Consider the following 17,208-nt stretch of genomic DNA (forward strand, 5'->3'; position numbering starts at 1 on the left):
TCTTTGTCTTCTCCCCCCTCCAAGGATGCAGCAGGAGAAGTTAACACATGGCAGGGCACCTTCTGTCAACCCCACTGAGCTTCCCAAAAGCCAAGCAACAGTACAGCAAGCATCCCTGCAGGATCTGACAAGGAAAGGGCTGGCAAACTTACTATTTTCAAGGTAACTAGAGCTTTTAGGGACAAATCAATCGGTGGTGTAATTAGGAATATTACTCATGTAGCTACTAATTATCGCAGATGGTTTTCTCCTTCACAGTTCATTTCCACCTTACTCTTCTGCTAAATGAAGGTGTTACCTATGAATGTTATTTGCAGCTTCATAAGCTACTGACATAGGCACTCTTGCCATTTATTTGAGAGCATGCTGAAGCGCGACCACAAGGAAGATAAACCAGGACCATGAGCCAGAAATCCTGCCTGGAGCAGCCAGGCAGCAGTGGAGATTGTTCAGAGGCACTGATTTTTACATAAAAGCTATTAATAAGCTACTCCTCTCCTGCACAGTGCTGCCTCAAATGAGCAAGGTGACATTAACATGGGTAGGTTCTGACAGAAGCCATGCTATGGAAAGCTGGACTCCAACCTTGCATCAGCAGCAAGGCTTACAAGTGGCATGACAGGGACAGAGAGGGAAGAAAGGAGTTTGAATTAGGATGATGGGATCCCCCCTACGTTCACTTGCTTCCATGTGAAAGAGTCCTGCTAGGTGTAAAACAACTAAATACGACATGCCAGTAAGGAATAAAAAATTCATTAAATCATAAATCTTTTGGAAAGGGAATCTACTGGGGAGATTATATTCGTTTTACATGAACATATGGATTCAACAGTGGCATATCATATTGTTCTCTGCGGAGGAAAAAGACATATTGTGTTAAAGTATGATACTTAGAGCAGTCCTTTAGGAAGGAAAGCAAATATAACCTTGGCAAGGAACACTGACTGCACGAGCACCAAGTAAGGGACATTAAAAGCAGGGCCCTAGCCCCAGCTGCCGAAAGTCCGCATAGCTTGACTGGAGCTGTTGGAGCTAAGCCCAAGATGGGAGCTGAGAACGAAGGTCACCTCCATTTAGCTACACCTCCTTGAAAATGTTAAGTAAATGAACACAAAGGGTAATTTTTCACTAGGCCCGTTGTGAACAGCCACCGTTTGCCCACCAGCAAACACTGACAGAGATGAGAAGAAAAAGACATCACAGTTGCATTCAGTTTGATGGTTACTGGTTGGGAACTAAGCGGCTGTCTCCTTCTGTATTGTCTCTGGCTCAGCAGTGGAAATTGCTGAGCTCTCCTGGCTCTCAGTGCAGCCGACGCTCAGGATTTAGGTAGAACCAGACACCCAGCTGCAAAACATGGGCTCACCAAAGCCCTTCTCTGGTTGCTGCTGAATCTAGGCTCCCTACGGGCCTGGTCTCTGTCCATGCCTGCTGCGGCACATGCCCAGAGGTGTCTGCACCAGACTGACACCGATCTCCTGCCCACGATGCAGTCAGATTGAGGACAATAAATACCTCCTCTTCCCTGAGGGACAATATCTGACAGTCACTTGATGAGCACCCTGCACACAGGTGATGGACCCTGCACTACAGGGTTTGGACGAGGTCTCCTCACAACAGGCACAATGCTGAGGTGGGACTGGTCACACAGCCCCCTTTCACAGCCACACTCCATTTTTACCTTCACACCTCTTTTCTGACCCCATAAACCTATTCATTTGAAATAGGAGCATCCTGTCCCCTCTTTCTCCATCCATACCTTTAGCGTGGTAGCCAGCATAGCCCTACATGTGCTGTAGGTTCAAATCTCCTCCAGCATGGCTCCAGATGTGGAGGACACTGGGAAGGAATTCCTGCTCACTCTGCGTGTTTTCCAGATACTCATCCCATGGACAAGTTCCAAACAAGCTCCTGAAGCGTATCTTCCTGCAGGAGAAGGCTGTGGATCATAGACAGAAACACACACAGACCTGAGCTCAGATCAGCTTCACAAAGCATCATAAGCACAATTCCAATCATAGCATCATAGACTAGTTTGCGTTCGAAGGGACCTTAAAGCTCCTCCAGTTCCAACCCCTGCCACGGGCAGGGACACCTTCCACTAGAGCAGGTTGCTCCAAGCCCCTGTGTCCAACCTGGCCTTGAACACTGTCAGGGATGGGGCAGCCACAGCTTCTCTGGTTCTCTCCATCATCCCAAGAGTGTTGCTCTGCCATATGACTGCTCTCATAATAGTTATGGGAAGGTCTTCAGGAAACATACAAGTTACTGGACAATAACTGGTCACAACCTTATCTTTGCTCTGATAATTTGGGAACCAAAGTAGCCTATTCCAGAGGAACAAGGGGAGGAGACAGCTTAAGCTTACCGCACAAGATAACAGTAACCACTGAGCAGCTCCTGCACCTTAATACAACTTGCACCAGGCCAACCACATCCCACTCTTAATCACCTGATTAACGCACAGACAGCATCAGAAAATATGGGATTTGCTCATCATCTGGATTGCACAGGAGAGCACATGCATGCAAACTGCAGCTGGACTTCTTCTGCCCCTACCTTTTGCTGACCCAGCTTTCTTGCTGAGAACTTTCCCATCCATCCCAAGGAGGTATGAAACTGGAAGCACTATTGGTCCCACTGACTGAACTGCACCCAAGCCTGCTCCTAGGCAATGAAGTAACTAGATAAAATCTGATGAAGCATTAACTGTGAACAGTCAAAACAACAAAGTCAGCGCACACAAACCACAGTCTCTTAATGCAACATTAAGTCAGTTGTATGTTATTTATGTATTTGCCATAAGTGTATTCAGCTACCTGGAAAAACACTAGTAACACTGGGTTTTACTGCATACCTGGGGCAGGCTTCCACTTGAGACAAGCAGTTAATACCAGCCAAACACTTGGACAACTTTAGGTCCTGCAGAAACACTTGTTGCTGTGGTCCTTAATACTGGCTTTAGGTGTGCAAGGCACATGGGGAGCAGCTCACTGCCCAACGCTATAGGAAGCCAAAGAGGTTTTAGCTTAACTCAGATGATCCAGTGCGACCACAAGAAGGAGGCAGCCTGTGCTTTAGCTTCTTTCCAGGGCCCCTGGAAAGTTAATCCTATCTGATTACACCACTTCTTTTTTTTCCATAGAAAAAATAAACACCCTTCTGTACTAACCATAAGGCTGCCTTCTTTTGAAGGGAGATGTATTATCCACGATAAATTCATTACTTCATCCCATTTTTGTCCCAGGTCTTCAAAGCGGTGGTTTTACTTCAGGATGCAACATCAGTTGGCTCTGCCACTGTGCTAGGCAGTTCCCAAAAGAGATCCTACTTTTCCTTAAAGAAGAATGCAGATGATCTCTTCAGCTGCTTAAAGCCTGCACACCAAATTCCATGTACGCATGTTAGAGCCATGCAAACACATAAGGAGCTAGGACCAGCTTCCCTTCAGACCACAAACACTAGGAATGCAATGGGGCTTGGAGCAAGCTGCTCTAGTGGAAGGTGTCCCTGACTGTGGCAGGGGGTTGGAGCTCGATGAGCTTTAAGGTCCCAGCTCTGAAGTAAGAAGGATGGCTCAGTTGCCTTCCTCACACCAACAGGGACTGCGCTGTACTGAGCTGAAGCCTTGAACTCATTACAATGTCACTCTGTCTTTGGATCCAATATCCTGTGGGGGAATCTTCTGGGAATGTATTTTGGTTCAGACTTGGGTCAAGGAGAGTTGACTTGACCTGAAAATAAATCCAGGCAATCTCAAGCTGAAGAGCCATTGACTACTGTTTGCAATACAATAAAGTGAGGAGATCAAACTCGGCTGAAACCCAGGGCTAACATAAATCCTAGGAGAAAGGGGAACAAGAAATTTCATTCACCACCAGGACAAAGGGGCATTTTTCTCATTGGCAGAATGCAAAGCAGGGACTGAAAGCACTTTCCAGGCAGCATTTTTAGTTCCCCATACAGCAAGTGCGTGCTGTTTAGCTGTGCTGCTATCTTCCTCAGAATAGCAGGAAGATAAGAGGTACGTGACTGTATTTGTGTGTGAAAACGGGTTTGTGGGCTTTTTTTCTCGCTTAGCATCACTAGATGGAGTTCCTCTGCTCACACACAGGGCAGCTTTTGTGAGAGGTATTTTATATGGATCCCTAAGGAAGGATCTCAGCGGATGGGCTCTGAGCTCTATTGTGTGCACGTGTGCATAATAACTCTCAGCAACTTTAGCTTTATGGTCCAGGAGGAATGTGAGTTGTACTCACTGCAACTCCAAGCTGAAATCCTGCTCCTGGCTCATGCTAAGGGGAGTTGTACCATGAGCTCCACTGAAGACTTCCTCCTCCTCCAGGAGCCTTATTTTAATTGTTGTTGGATAAAACAACACTTCCCAAGTCTGTACTTCAGGGAGCCAGAGAGACACTCCTTTACCCAAGCTGCGGTATATCATAGCATCACAGACTGGTTTGTGTTGGAAGGGACCTCAAAGCTCATCCAGGTCCAACCCCAAAGGGACACCTTCCACTAGAGCAGGGTGCTCCAAGCCCCTGTGTCTGACCTGGCCTTGAACACTGCCAGGGATGGGGCAGCCACAGCTTCTCTGGGCACCCTGTGCCAGCGCCTCAGCACCCTCACAGGGAAGAGCTTCTGCCTAAGAGCTCATCTCAATCTCCCCTCTGGCAGGTTAAAGCCATTCCCCTTGTCCTGTCCCTACAGGCCCTTGTCCAAAGCCCCTCTCCAGGTTTCCTGTAGCCCCTTTAGGCACTGGAGCTGCTCTAAGGTCTCCCCTTAAGGAGCCTTCTCTTCTCCAGGCTGAACCAGCCCAGCTCTCTCAGCCTGGCTCCAGAGCAGAGCCGCTCCAGCCCTCTGATCATCAAATATCCTCAGGTCATTATCTGATATCCGCAGAAATAAGTAAAATATCCTCTCCTGGCTCTCCTCCTTCCCAGACCTCATGTCCGGAAGCAGCACTTTGACTCACCAGCCCTTTGCCCATACCCATAACACATACCCTACTCTACACACTTCTCAGCTTCTCAATGTGGCTGGTTGTCCAGCCAATGCTCTGGAGGATCCTCTGTCCACCCAGCAGTCAAAGCACAATAGGAGCTTCACTGAGGACACATCAGCCCAGGGAAGCTGTTTTCAGGAGGTAAAGGCAGTCTCTGTGGTAAGACATGAACGCCACATTCCCCATTTGAGTGCAACTATTTCTAAACACAGCCCAGGGAAAAGTGCATATTTATTTTGTTATTTCACTAAACCCCACTTTATTAACCAACTTGTGCTCTAATGTACAAGATCCCTTTGTTTATAGAGTGAATTATGCTGCTTCTTCCCATGTCCCACTGTGATTCCACGATTCCTGGTCAGATTGTATAATGTTCGATGTAAGAACGTATAAACTCCACTAAACAAAGCTGCAATAGAAAGCTGAATAGCAAGTCGGGACTCCAACCTCTCCAGGGGGAAAGGAAAGGTGAGTTTGATAAAGTAACACACTGAGAGCGCCTGGGAATGTTTCAGATGAAACAAAGTACTTTAAGAGGGACTTAATACTCAAACTCAGCATTTCATTTCACTTCTGCACCCATTAAATCTGTCAGGAGCCTCGCCCCTGGCTCCAGTGAAATCTTCACAAAACTGGGATTTCTTTTAGCACTGTGTGAAAATTAACACTTTCAATTGCAATCGCCTGTTCACGCTTTTGCCCCAAACCCAAGTCACACATGAATATTCACAGCCAACCTACACCATCTAACACCAACGCTCTAGTAAAGACCTTCCCAGCACACGTCCATCCTCTACATCAGGAACGAGAGAATGTATGGATCAGTCTCCCTGCAGTGGCTTTACAGGTAGTGCCCAAACACTGGTCCTCTCAGGGAGCTCTGGGACAATCACTTCTCACCTAACCTCCAGTGCAGTGGGGACTGCTCTGTCAGGACTGGTCCAGGGGTTATACACAGGGAAGTGCAAGTATTTGTTAATGGACACATCTTTCCTTCACAGAAAGTCTCCATCATCACAGCAGCTCTGTTTCTCACCCCCTGTCTTCCCTGAGACCAACTGAACCCTCCTTTTTCAAAGTCAGTTCCAGCAAAAACATGAGGAAAACCAATCCTAGAGATTTTCCACCCATCAGCAGAGGTCACAGTGAGGTATAGCTCCGCACAGTCTTCTATCCATTACCTGCCTCTTCTCTGCTCTGGTACCAAGTGCACTGCAGCCAAAGTGTCTTTCTGCACAGCATGGCAGCTAGCAGCCTGGAGAAGAGAATGCTCCTTAAGGGGAGACCTTAGAGCAGCTCCAGTGCCTAAAGGGGCTGCAGGAAACCTGGAGAGGGGCTTTGGAGAAGGGCCTGTAGGGACAGGACAAGGGGAATGGCTTTAACCTGCCAGTGGGGAGACTGAGATGAGCTCTTAGGCAGAAGCTCTTCCAACCCAAACCAGTCTGGGATTCTATGATTAATATCGTAAGTTAGATGAAGAGGGTTCTTTTAACACAGCAAAATGTTCAGCTTAAACCTGTGGGCATTTCAACTGTCTCTCCTTACCAGTGTGATTAAGCCTGAAGCAGGACAAGAAATCCAAGCAAAGGTAGTCACTAAGGAGAGGGGGGTGGAGAAAACTGCCTCACAGACAGTCACATTTCAAAGCACATGAAGAAACCTCTAGTGAAGCAGTGAAAGCCCAGCATTCCCTCTTAAAAACATCAGAAGCTATGAGCTCAGTTACTGGCTGACGTGTCACCAATCAGACATGGAGCGGACACTCTGTCTACAGCTTTGGAAATGGAAGTAAAATACCATCCCCCGGTGTTGTTTTATCCCCAGCCAGTCTGAAGTCATCCACAGAACCTGATGGGTGGTGACTTACAGATGACTTAGTGGAGAGCAAAGAAGCCCACGCCACTCCACTCTTTTCAGGCAGGAGGGCCCATCCTCTCCTCCTTCTGCAGGAGTTTGCATTGCCAGGCTCTGCTCCATCCCCTGCACCAAGCTCATAAGGTGGAGAAGACAGAGAAAAGTGATTGTTTGCCAAGCATGCCAATACTGGCACTTGTCAAGGAGAAAAAGGAGATTCCCTCCTTTCCACTCTCTAAATAGCTTTCAAATGAAGGGCCAGAAAGAAATCTGGAGCTGCTCTCAAGTCCACCAGTGGGAATCAATGGAGCGCTCGCTGTCTTCGAGGGAACCAGAGAAGCAGGAAGCAGGGAACTGTGCTCGCCTGAGTTTCAAATATTTACTTAAAACTGGATGCCAGGAAGGTGAACCAAAAAGAAGGGTTGAAAGGACAAGGAGGCTGTTTAAGAGATGGGAACATTGTATTTACAGGGTGATGGGATAAACGTAACCTGCCTCGTCTGAAGCAAACTGAGAACCAATTCAGCACCCAAAATGAAACAAACACCTAAACCGCTGTTTAACTCCTGCTTGTAGTATTAGGGAAAATTCAGTCTCAAGAGCAAAATAGCTTGGAAAATGCCTTCCCACTCTGCAGAGCACTTTACAAGGAGGAATCAGGTACTCAAATTCTCACCAGCAGTTGTTTTGCTTGGCTGGATTAAAAGGCAAACAAATAAACAAGCAAAAACCGCCTTGTGTTGCCTAATGGAAATTTCAGGCTAGTCCTGGCCAATTCCCTGGCCCACCAATAGTGCTGGTGGGGAGGGGGGAGCTTCCCAAAGGGCAGAGAGGGAAAAAATGGTTTCTGCAGAAAACAAATGTTTGTTTTCATGGCAACATTTCAGTCCTCCAGAAGAACAAAACCTGAAGGAACGATGTCTTTCACTGTCAGGCAAGGTTAAGTCATCATTTGGTCTAGATCAGCTGCTACTCCCCACCCCTTGTGGGTGAGCTCTGTTAACATGAATCATCCAACTCTCTCCCAGGAGAGACTGCTTCGCTGGCATCCCTCCTGTATCCCTCACAGTCCAGCCAGAGGAGAACGGAGGCAGCTGTTCCAGGAGGATTACTCTTTCCTTGCAGAGGCCCACTGCCTTTCGTGCACAGAAACAGGAGGAGTTAATTGTGTTCTTGACACGAAAGAGGAAAGAGACATTTGTTTTCAAGCCAATGATGAGAGCTCAGATGCTGATGACAACCACAGCCGTGTAATGAGCACACACCCACAGCTGGCTCCTGAAGCAAGGCAGGGTTATGTATCGCTTGCACATGAAGCCAGGAGACAGCGCTGCAAGCAGCAGGATTGCCACCACGCCAGCTACAATCTCTGCCAGTCACTCTAAGTCCTCTGGATCCCTGAACAAGCTATTAACGGCCAGATGGATGAGAGCAAGGTCAAAAGGCACTTCCAATAGGTCTGCAAGATCTTCACCGAGCAGTTAATTGTTCAAGGCAAGAAGCCCACACACCAAGGATGGTTGCTCTTGTGAATCAGACATTACACAAAGCTCTTGGGGCTTTCCTGGTTTTTCAAGGCAGGCATTTTGGTTTATTCTGTAAGATTTGGGCATGAACTACATATGAGCAGAGACAGCCAGGCACAGTGGGGCAAACACCTGGAGCCCATGGCCAGAACAACTTCTTGAGAGAGGGAGGACGTGCTGGGAGGTCATATGCAAAATGAGAATGAATTTAAGGCAGTCACTGGGACTTACACTTGCTCTCTCAAGCAGGCACACTATGTCTGCACAGAGCAAAAGGTGCTGCTGACTGCATTTGTGCTGGAACTGTCAGTAATACTTTGTGATTGCCCAGGAGTTCAGGGCAGGTCAACACGCCACAAACAATTCCTTTGCTACAGAGATCAATGTTCTGCTGTGACTGGTATTTGTTTTATGCCCTGAGCAATACAACCACTGCTAGTTCTGCATCAGCTAATATGAGTGGGCAGGGGGTAGGCTGATGGTATCTCAGCCTCTCAAGATCTGTTTTGTCAAAGGAGCACTATGCCCTGACTTACCTACAAGAATTTGCTGGCGCACAGTAAATGTGCCTGGAGAAGCAGTTGGCTGGCAATGCCAACATCCAGCCAGAAATCAAGACTCCTTCTCTATGTTTACTCACTAAACAGCAATCTGGTTGCTCAAGAACACACCCTTGTAAGATTTCAACCAACATTTACCTTCGCCTGGTCAGGAAAGCAGCTGTCTTCAGAGCACGAGCCACAGCTCACAATCAGCACAGGGAGATTCCAACGGGAAGAGGTTTCAAGAAGCAAAATTACCATGGTTATAACCTTCAGTGACACACACTCGCCACATAGGTTCAGGAAACTTTCCTATCTTCCTTTTCTCCTCCCTGCAGATGATACAAGGGTTTTCATGCCAGCCTGGTGCACATCAATGCCATCTGTTAGGACCCTCATTCCTGGGTATTTACAAGTGGTTTCTTGCACAGCTGAAAAACAAAAGAACTAAATCACGCAGCATCTCAAGTGATCGCGCATTCCCATGAGGCACTTAAGATACTTACAGGAATCATTTACAACCTCTTTATAAAATCCCCTGTCCTTTAAAGTGATGCTGATGCTGCAGAAAAATATAAATCAATACTGCAGAGTGCTTTCAAAACCACTGTTACTGAGGGTAATGGGGTTTATGAGTGGGCTATGATGTCCAAGTTAAACGTAGGGGTTGCATGCCTACAAACCTGCTATGTTCTTCCCTTCTGAGGGCTTCAGGCTGCCAAATCAAATGCAGAAAGGGCTTCAAAAAGGGTTCAGAATATGAAGGCACACCCCAAGAACCTGGGAAATTGTGCCTGCTCTTACAGACACAAAGCCATCTGAACTACTGAGGAGCAAAAAGCCTTTAACACACAGAGAGCTATGGCTTTTGGTGACACGGAGCTATTGGCAGCTGCCCAACTCATTATGCCCAGCCAGCCTTTGAAGGCTATCGTCTTGTGAAACAGGAATCAATACCCCACACACTGCTACAAGCTGAGCCAGGGGGTCATGACACTGCATCACCAGCAAAAGCAGAGTGCGAAGGGATGTGACAGCAGCCCCAGGCACAGCCGCTTCCCCCTGGTGCGGGACAACACACAGGTAGGAACCACAGCACTGGGCGATCCTGCAGGGTGGAGTGAAGGAGGGAGCCAGTAACACAATACCTGCAGGTTGCTGCTGTGGATCTGGTAGCATCAGGGAGCCTGAATTGCAGTTCCTGGATAGCACAAAGGCAGATGCTGCTCATGGGTATTTGCAATAGCCCTGCGTGGCCAAGCTGACACCATCAGCCCAGTCAGACCAATGACGCTTACATGAACTGCCTCCACTCAATACCAGTAACTTAATACAAGAGCATTCTTTTATCATGAGAATATCATTACAAGTTGCAAAGGGAATGCATGTTTAAGTGAAGCGCTTTAATATCACTCAACCTGAGGAATCTGTGTTAGCAATGGATGAAAAAAGGCTTTAACGCCATCTGACAGGATCACTGTTGTCCAAGTCTGTGGATCTCTTTGTTGCCCTATCAAGACGCTACACGACCCGCTGGGGTCGTACCTCAATGCTGGAGGCTGGCTCCAGACGCTTTTCATCACTCTAATTACCACAGGAGGCTTCATGCAATTAGGCCTCAAACCCAGGGATGTCAGCTCCTCCAGGGGAACTGAGCCTGCCTCATGAAAGCTACTTCAGCCTTTGCTGCACAAGGTTTACCCTGAGGATTCCTATCAAAGCAAGGCACTAGTCAAGACGCAGCAAGCCACTGCAGTTTTTACCTCTTTGTAGCTTGTCAAGGTGAATGTCAGTGGAAAGGAAATCTCGGAGGCGAGCAGGCACAGAGCAGGCATCTAAAGTTACACACCCTGATGCAAGAGAAACCAAAACCCACCCCTATGTTTTCAGTAGAAGCAAACCTGCTCTCTCTCAGCAACAGAGAGAGCATTTCAAAACCGGCAACAGGAGCGGAATGGGCTGCACGGAGCCAGCTTACACCTCACCATTCTTTTCCACAGACCAAAACCTCCTTGGGATCCACCCCCTTGTACAACCTGGCTGGACACAGCCCATCCTAGGGACACTGCACCTTTTGGTCACTGCTGGCATTCCCTCGTAGCTGGCCTGATGAAGGGCTGTTTTTAAGGTGATGTTTCTCAGGGTAGCTCCAGCCTCTTGAGGGATTCGAGGTATATGATGCAAACTGCTGGTCCTGCACGCAAGATATAACAGGGGGAGGATGTATAGGGATAATATTTGTACTCAATGCATGTTTTTCCAGAGCATACTTAAAAGCCAGCTGTGTAAGCAAAGCGAGTGAGGAACAGCATCGCTGGTGAAGCCCAGCTCTGCAGCACTGGAGGGCAGCTCAAGAACAAGGTGGATTTTCCCTGCTCCTTCCGTTCCTGACACTCCCTGATCTGCGCAGACACAAACAGGGACATCCCCAGAATAAAAAGCCCGCAATGATAAGCTTTTAAGAACACCTTCCTGAACCCAGGCTGCTGCATCCGGCACATTCAACCTACCTGGATAGGAACTAGTGCCCCAGCAAGACATACATCTAAATCGAGATAATGCTTCTATTTAAGCAGCCACCTCTCACTCAGCCCACATTGAAATCCCAAGGCTGACAAGATCAGTGAGAGGAGATGCCGGTTCTCACTTCACCACTCCCCACAGCATCTTCCTCTGAAAAGCCCAAGGCTCATTATGTGGCCAAAACTTATCCTGCATTTTACAGTCATGAAAAGCAGCAACAAACTGAGAGAGATGAAGTAGAATGGAGGCTTTCTACAAGAATCAGCCTTGTAAAGCTTTCAGGAGCTGCAGCTGACACCTAACCACTGGATAGAGCCAAGCCATGCCTAGAAAAGCACCCAGAAGGCAAACAGTTCCATCTAGAGAATAAATTACATGTTGCATTTTGGATGGGCAGGACTCCTATAGCATATATTTTCACAGACAATTTATGCCTATGTAACAGCAGTTCACCTAATCCATCCATCACTCCTCTAGCTACCCAGGCATCCTAGAATGGTCCTATCCTTCCTTTTTCCTCCTGGGTATGGCGCTTAGTCTGAACTGAAACCGAAGTGAATTAAAATATGTATCAGCCTGAATGACCGCAGGGTTTCACTGCCGAGGTTTGAGCCAAAGCAGTTCCTAAACAACTTTAACTCAGCAAAAGAGGGCTGAGGCTCCCACTTCTTACTGTGCTTTGAAGTTTTATTGCATCTCTGAAATGGAGACACCATAAAAAAGGCTGCTCCTAATCCATTTCTTCCCTAACTCTGTGTTCAGAGGAAACTACAGGAAGAACTAAACCAAAACTTTACAGCTGAAAAATGGATTTAGTTTCATGCAGGGGTGAAGCTCTTCACTGCTGGGTGACTGCTGCGACCTAGACATTTCCCTGCTGTGGCTGATCCAAAGGAAAAAATAGCTGCAATATTTTCCTTTCTTTTTTAGCCTAGATCTGAAACACCAGTGACACAGAGGATGTCAGCATGTGGAACATCTCCATCCTCCCTGGCCTCAGCAACAAGCAGCAACTGTCAATAGCCAAGAAAGAAAATGAGGAATCGATCCTGGCCTGAACCATCATTAAGCTGTAGTTTTCACTTAACTTCCAGAGCTTTATTACACGGATCTTATTTGATGAAATCAATTATACAGCACACTGGAGGTAAGGTAGTGAATTAGGTTTGCGTTTCCTAATTCCTGTAACTTCAGGGTGGGGTTTGCCTGACAGAGATGTGTGGTAAAGTGATTTGTTTTGGCAGGAATGTGCATCATTATTCCAGGATGGGAAGATGACTGCAGAGAGGCTTCTACACATGACAGCAAAGGGCAGAGGTCCTCATGACCATCACCCATGGCATCTGCTTGCAAGTCCCTGCATAGTCTAACAGCAGTGGTGTGCATTTGCTAATGTATTTTCCCAAAGCCCACAGTATACAGAAGGCTTTCTGACACTGTAAACACTGGGAAGGATGGGGAGATGCCAATGTCTCCTGGGGCTTTTGGTTGGGTTTGGGTTTTTTTCTTGCTGAGCTTACTTTTGGCTGATTCTATTATTACCAATTCTAGTTAATCTAATACCAGCACAAGAATACTGCAAAAGGCTATGCCAGAGCCAAAAGTGCTTGAGCAAGTAGATAGCAATTGCACTCCCCTCTTCTACAAATGGTGCATCCACCCTACTACAGGTGCTAGGGAAGAAGACAGGACAGATCTTCACAGTAGCTGTTAACCTGTCTCATCTTGAGATCCTCTGGACAGGAGGGAGAGCCTGACAGTATTCATTTGACAAAAGCAAGTCCAGAGGCTTCAGCTGATTCTAGGAGACAATTACATGATACCCATCCCTGCTGCAAGGCACTGTCACACTGAGCTGGATTCAAAGCCTAGAAAGCACAAGGGAGAAAAGTGCCATCTCTCTTCTAAAGTCATTACTGAGAGACTGCTAATAAACTAGAGACCAGGGTGAGCAGCACCCTCATACTCCATCCTGCAAAAAGACAAGTGCTGTGGTTCTGATCCAGCAAGCACACAAATGAAACAGTTTTTCTGTGCTGCTGGTGCTGGGTACAGTGATGGGCACCACACATAACATACTGCAGAATAATGGTAGTGGTGACAATCATGATAAAGCAATACTTTGCCAGAGAAAGAAAAACCAAATGAGCAAAGTCAAACCAAGGTTTAGTTTGCTTTAGAGCAAAGGAATCAACAGAAGTGAAACCTTACCTGGTGCCTCTAATCAGCTGGATTCCTGTCTTCACCTTGCTTATAGGCTTTCCTCTACCAACATTAGCCTCTGGCTGTCTTTGGAGGGTCCTCCTCTGGCCACGTAAAAAGCTTTTTGCACCCCTCTATGGCACCAGCCTTTAATAAAGTCTAAAAGTCAGACCAAGGCTTAGATCCCTTGCTGCTAGGTCTGAGTTCAGGCTGCTGAGCTTTAAGTCTCCAACATGGACATGGAGCCTAAATGTACTATGAAGAGATATGGAATCAGAGCACTATGGAGAGTTACTTCATTTGATGCTCACCATCAGACCTCTGCTGTACCTGAAGTAAATACTGTCCCTTAATGGAGGAAACACAGGACCTGGTCTTGTTTTCCCCATAAAAATAAACTCACAAGAAATGTAAAACCTACAGCTCTGAGCTCTCTGGGCATCATCTCAAGTAAATTGCACATCTTCCCATTGCACATCTTCCCATTTTCAGCAGTGGCCTTGGCAGTGCTGGGGAAAGCTTGGACTGGATGATCTTAAAGGTCTTTTCCAGCCTGGTTGATTCTCTGATTTTCCAGCTCCATAGATCCTGAGTTCAGACTGCCCAAAGCGAGATCCATCAGGGAAGTTCCTATAGCTTGGCACTGCGTTGGCCCCTGTGCTATGCGAGCTGACACCTACCCCCGTGTACTGCTGGGGCATGTGTAAGTGGGTGAAGCAGACAGACCAAGCAGGGTGTATGTAGGGAACAAGCTTCCTGCCCAGGTTCCCAGCTCATATCAAATACCAGCACCACTCGGTTGCTCATGGATATAGTCCATAGGAAAAGGAGAGGTCTGGTTTCTGTAACTCACAGCAATGAATGGGCCAAGCCTCACACAGGCAAGGACTGAAGCTGTTGTTGGGGAAAACACTGCAAGGCAAGCTGCCTCTTCTTTCCACACGCCAGCCAGGGACACCTCTTATCACCAGCACTTTTGTGTTGGCCAAGGACAGCATCTGATGGTGCACAGTGACAGCAGCTGGTGCCCACAGCCAGGGACCAGGCACTCACCTTCCTCTGACAACACAAATCCCCATGGATTGCACCCATCTGTGCCCATTCACAAGTCTTTTGACCACATTTTACCCACTGCTGCAAGTTATTCTTACGCATTTCACCTTTCCAGACTTCCCCATCTACAACAGCGTCTCTTACAGTTCCCATCTCCATGGGAGATGCCTGTTGTCCTACACTCCCACCTGTACAGACGAATGTCACTTGCAAAGTACAGTCTCAGTCAGATCACTTTGACAAGAATTCCTCATGCTAGCATCAGCCATGCTTGAATTAGCAAGGAAATGAAAACAGCCACAGCAAAGAACTGGGCTGGGGGAAACAATGCAGATGTAATGCTAAGCAGCCATGTCAAGCCATGGCTGGCCACATCCCATTAGCCATGTCTGAGGGTTCCTCCTGTCAAAACAGCACCTCTGTAGCAAAGGAAGAATCCTGCATGCCCAATCCTGCAGCTCTTTTGCCGGGCACAGCCATGACTACACATCCCATAGCTCCACAGTTGCACTGCTTTGCACCAGGAGAACCTAGAAACCACTGAAGCCTCAGTGCTGGAAAACTAACACTTTCAAAGATGCTTTACAAGGTTACAAGCTCCTTTGCTAGTTCTGTGATTCTGTGATTCTAGCACAACCTCTATGAAAGATTCCAGCACTGACAGAAGTAGCTCCCTCACCCACCTCATAAAAATGGCTGGAAGGGAGAAAATAAGTTCTTTTCCTCTAATATCAACCCAGCCTCCTTTTGTGCTTAAGGATCTCAGGAGATTGTGCAGAGATGAAGGGAACACCAATGACCCCCTTTTAAGGTTGAGTAAACTGAGGCACTGAACAGTGTCTGTGATTTACCCAAGCAGAACCATAACCCAAGCAGACCTGTTAGCAGACCTTCTAAAGCTTCTAAGCTTTTCAGATCTGACCATACTGTAGTCTTCAATGTAATACAGAAAGAAATGAAGTGACTGCCTTTAAAATAGCTCCACAGATGATTACCCTCAAACACTGAAGGTTGGATTTAAATCCACAAATACAACGAAATGCACAGTGATAGATGAAATTGCCTCCTTAACAGACTTGACCAAATTCAACCCTGCTACACATCACCCAGCAGATGAACCTGGCCCAGCCATGCCTCAGAAATCCAATCATAATGAAAGCTTGTCCATGGTTTGAACCCAAGAACAATTAACCTTGACAAGGGGAGATAAGATTCAAGTTTCAAAGAACAGAAAGTTTACTGGGGTTCTGTGTGCTTTCATGAGGCTCTGATTATTATTTTAATGCAGTTGTTTGTGGGTTATTTTCCTTTTTCCCCCTCCTCCCATAGATAAAAGTCTATGCACTCATGGCAGGAGCCAAAGGATGGCTGAAGTCCAACCTAACTCCACCCCACTGCACTCATTGGCTATGCTTCCAGAGAAGGGGGAAATCAGACACATAGATACTATGGATCACTTAGGATTGACTCACATCAGACTTCTTGGAAAAGAGAGAAGAACTCATTAGCCTGAAAGGAAAGCCAAAAGCAGTTACGAGGGTGCTCTTTTAGGGGACTAAAATAAGAAGCCAACAGATTTTTACACACTTCCCAGTAGGAAGCCTACAGTCATCCATGACACTGCTGATCACCCTCCATGCTTGGCATGGCTCCCACTCAACCATCTGGAGCTCATCCATGGAGGTGCAACTCTGAGGAAGGAGATGGAAGCCTGGCAGAGGTGCTCAGATAGGCTTAGGCAAGTAGGTGGGCCACTCACCTGAGTGACTGCTGCCCTTTGATCAGTACCAAAGCCAGTTAAAGACAGCTCACTTCGTGCCTCCAGGGACCACAAAGCCACCACAACTCCTGCATCACAGAGGAACACCTATATCACTCCTGTTTGCACCAGCTGATGTTGTGGTCTTGCTGATGTCTTCAGCAGAGCTCCATCCAACTGAGGGCCAGGAGTTTGCTCTGTACCTCTCCCTGAAGGTAGCAGCGATATTCATCCTCCTCAAGGGCTGTTAATGACAGTGTGTTCTCTAGTTAGGTGGAAGTATGGCTCTGAAGCCTCTACCAGGGCTCTTCCAGACAATGCAGCCACAGGAGGTCTTTAAATAAGAGGAAAGAATCAAAGATGGGGAGTGATGTGGTCAAATCAGCTGGGGCGGGGGTGGGAGAGAGCAAGCGCACTGCAAGTGCTGCAGTTTTCTTCCAATGTCCATTGGACAGCAAACAGCAGTGACCTAAGAGTTCACAAGTGGCAAATATCACGCGGAAGGGCCCGTCATCTGTATTGTCAGAAAATGTGCCATCAGCATAAGAGAACAGCAAAGTACAAAGTAATGTAGTGCATATGTCTATGCTATTTACAGCCTCTACTAACACACATACACACACTTGGGTCCCCATGGGATTTTCTTGGCTGCAAAACCCCTGCTTTGCATTCACACAGCAGGTACTGAAACCAGCCACTGAGTTAAAACACATCGACTTCCCTTCCTTCACCTGAAACTTGACC

General features: G+C 47.2%; 1 protein-coding gene across 2 annotated transcripts in view; it reads right to left on the reverse strand.

The window, feature by feature from the left end:
- Positions 1-17,208, reverse strand: part of ACKR3 (atypical chemokine receptor 3) — a 49,312-nt gene that overhangs the window by 10,321 nt on the left and 21,783 nt on the right. The window contains exon 1 of one of the 2 annotated variants that reach the window (XM_065669642.1): positions 1,760-1,779. The exons of the other annotated variant lie outside the window; for it this stretch is intronic. The gene's annotated coding sequence lies outside the window, so the exon portion shown is untranslated. Of the gene's footprint in view, positions 1-1,759; positions 1,780-17,208 lie in introns of those variants that run through there. 2 annotated transcript variants of the gene reach the window in all.

Source organism: Lathamus discolor, chromosome 3, assembly GCF_037157495.1.
Source record: "Lathamus discolor isolate bLatDis1 chromosome 3, bLatDis1.hap1, whole genome shotgun sequence".
NCBI lineage: Eukaryota > Metazoa > Chordata > Aves > Psittaciformes > Psittacidae > Lathamus > Lathamus discolor.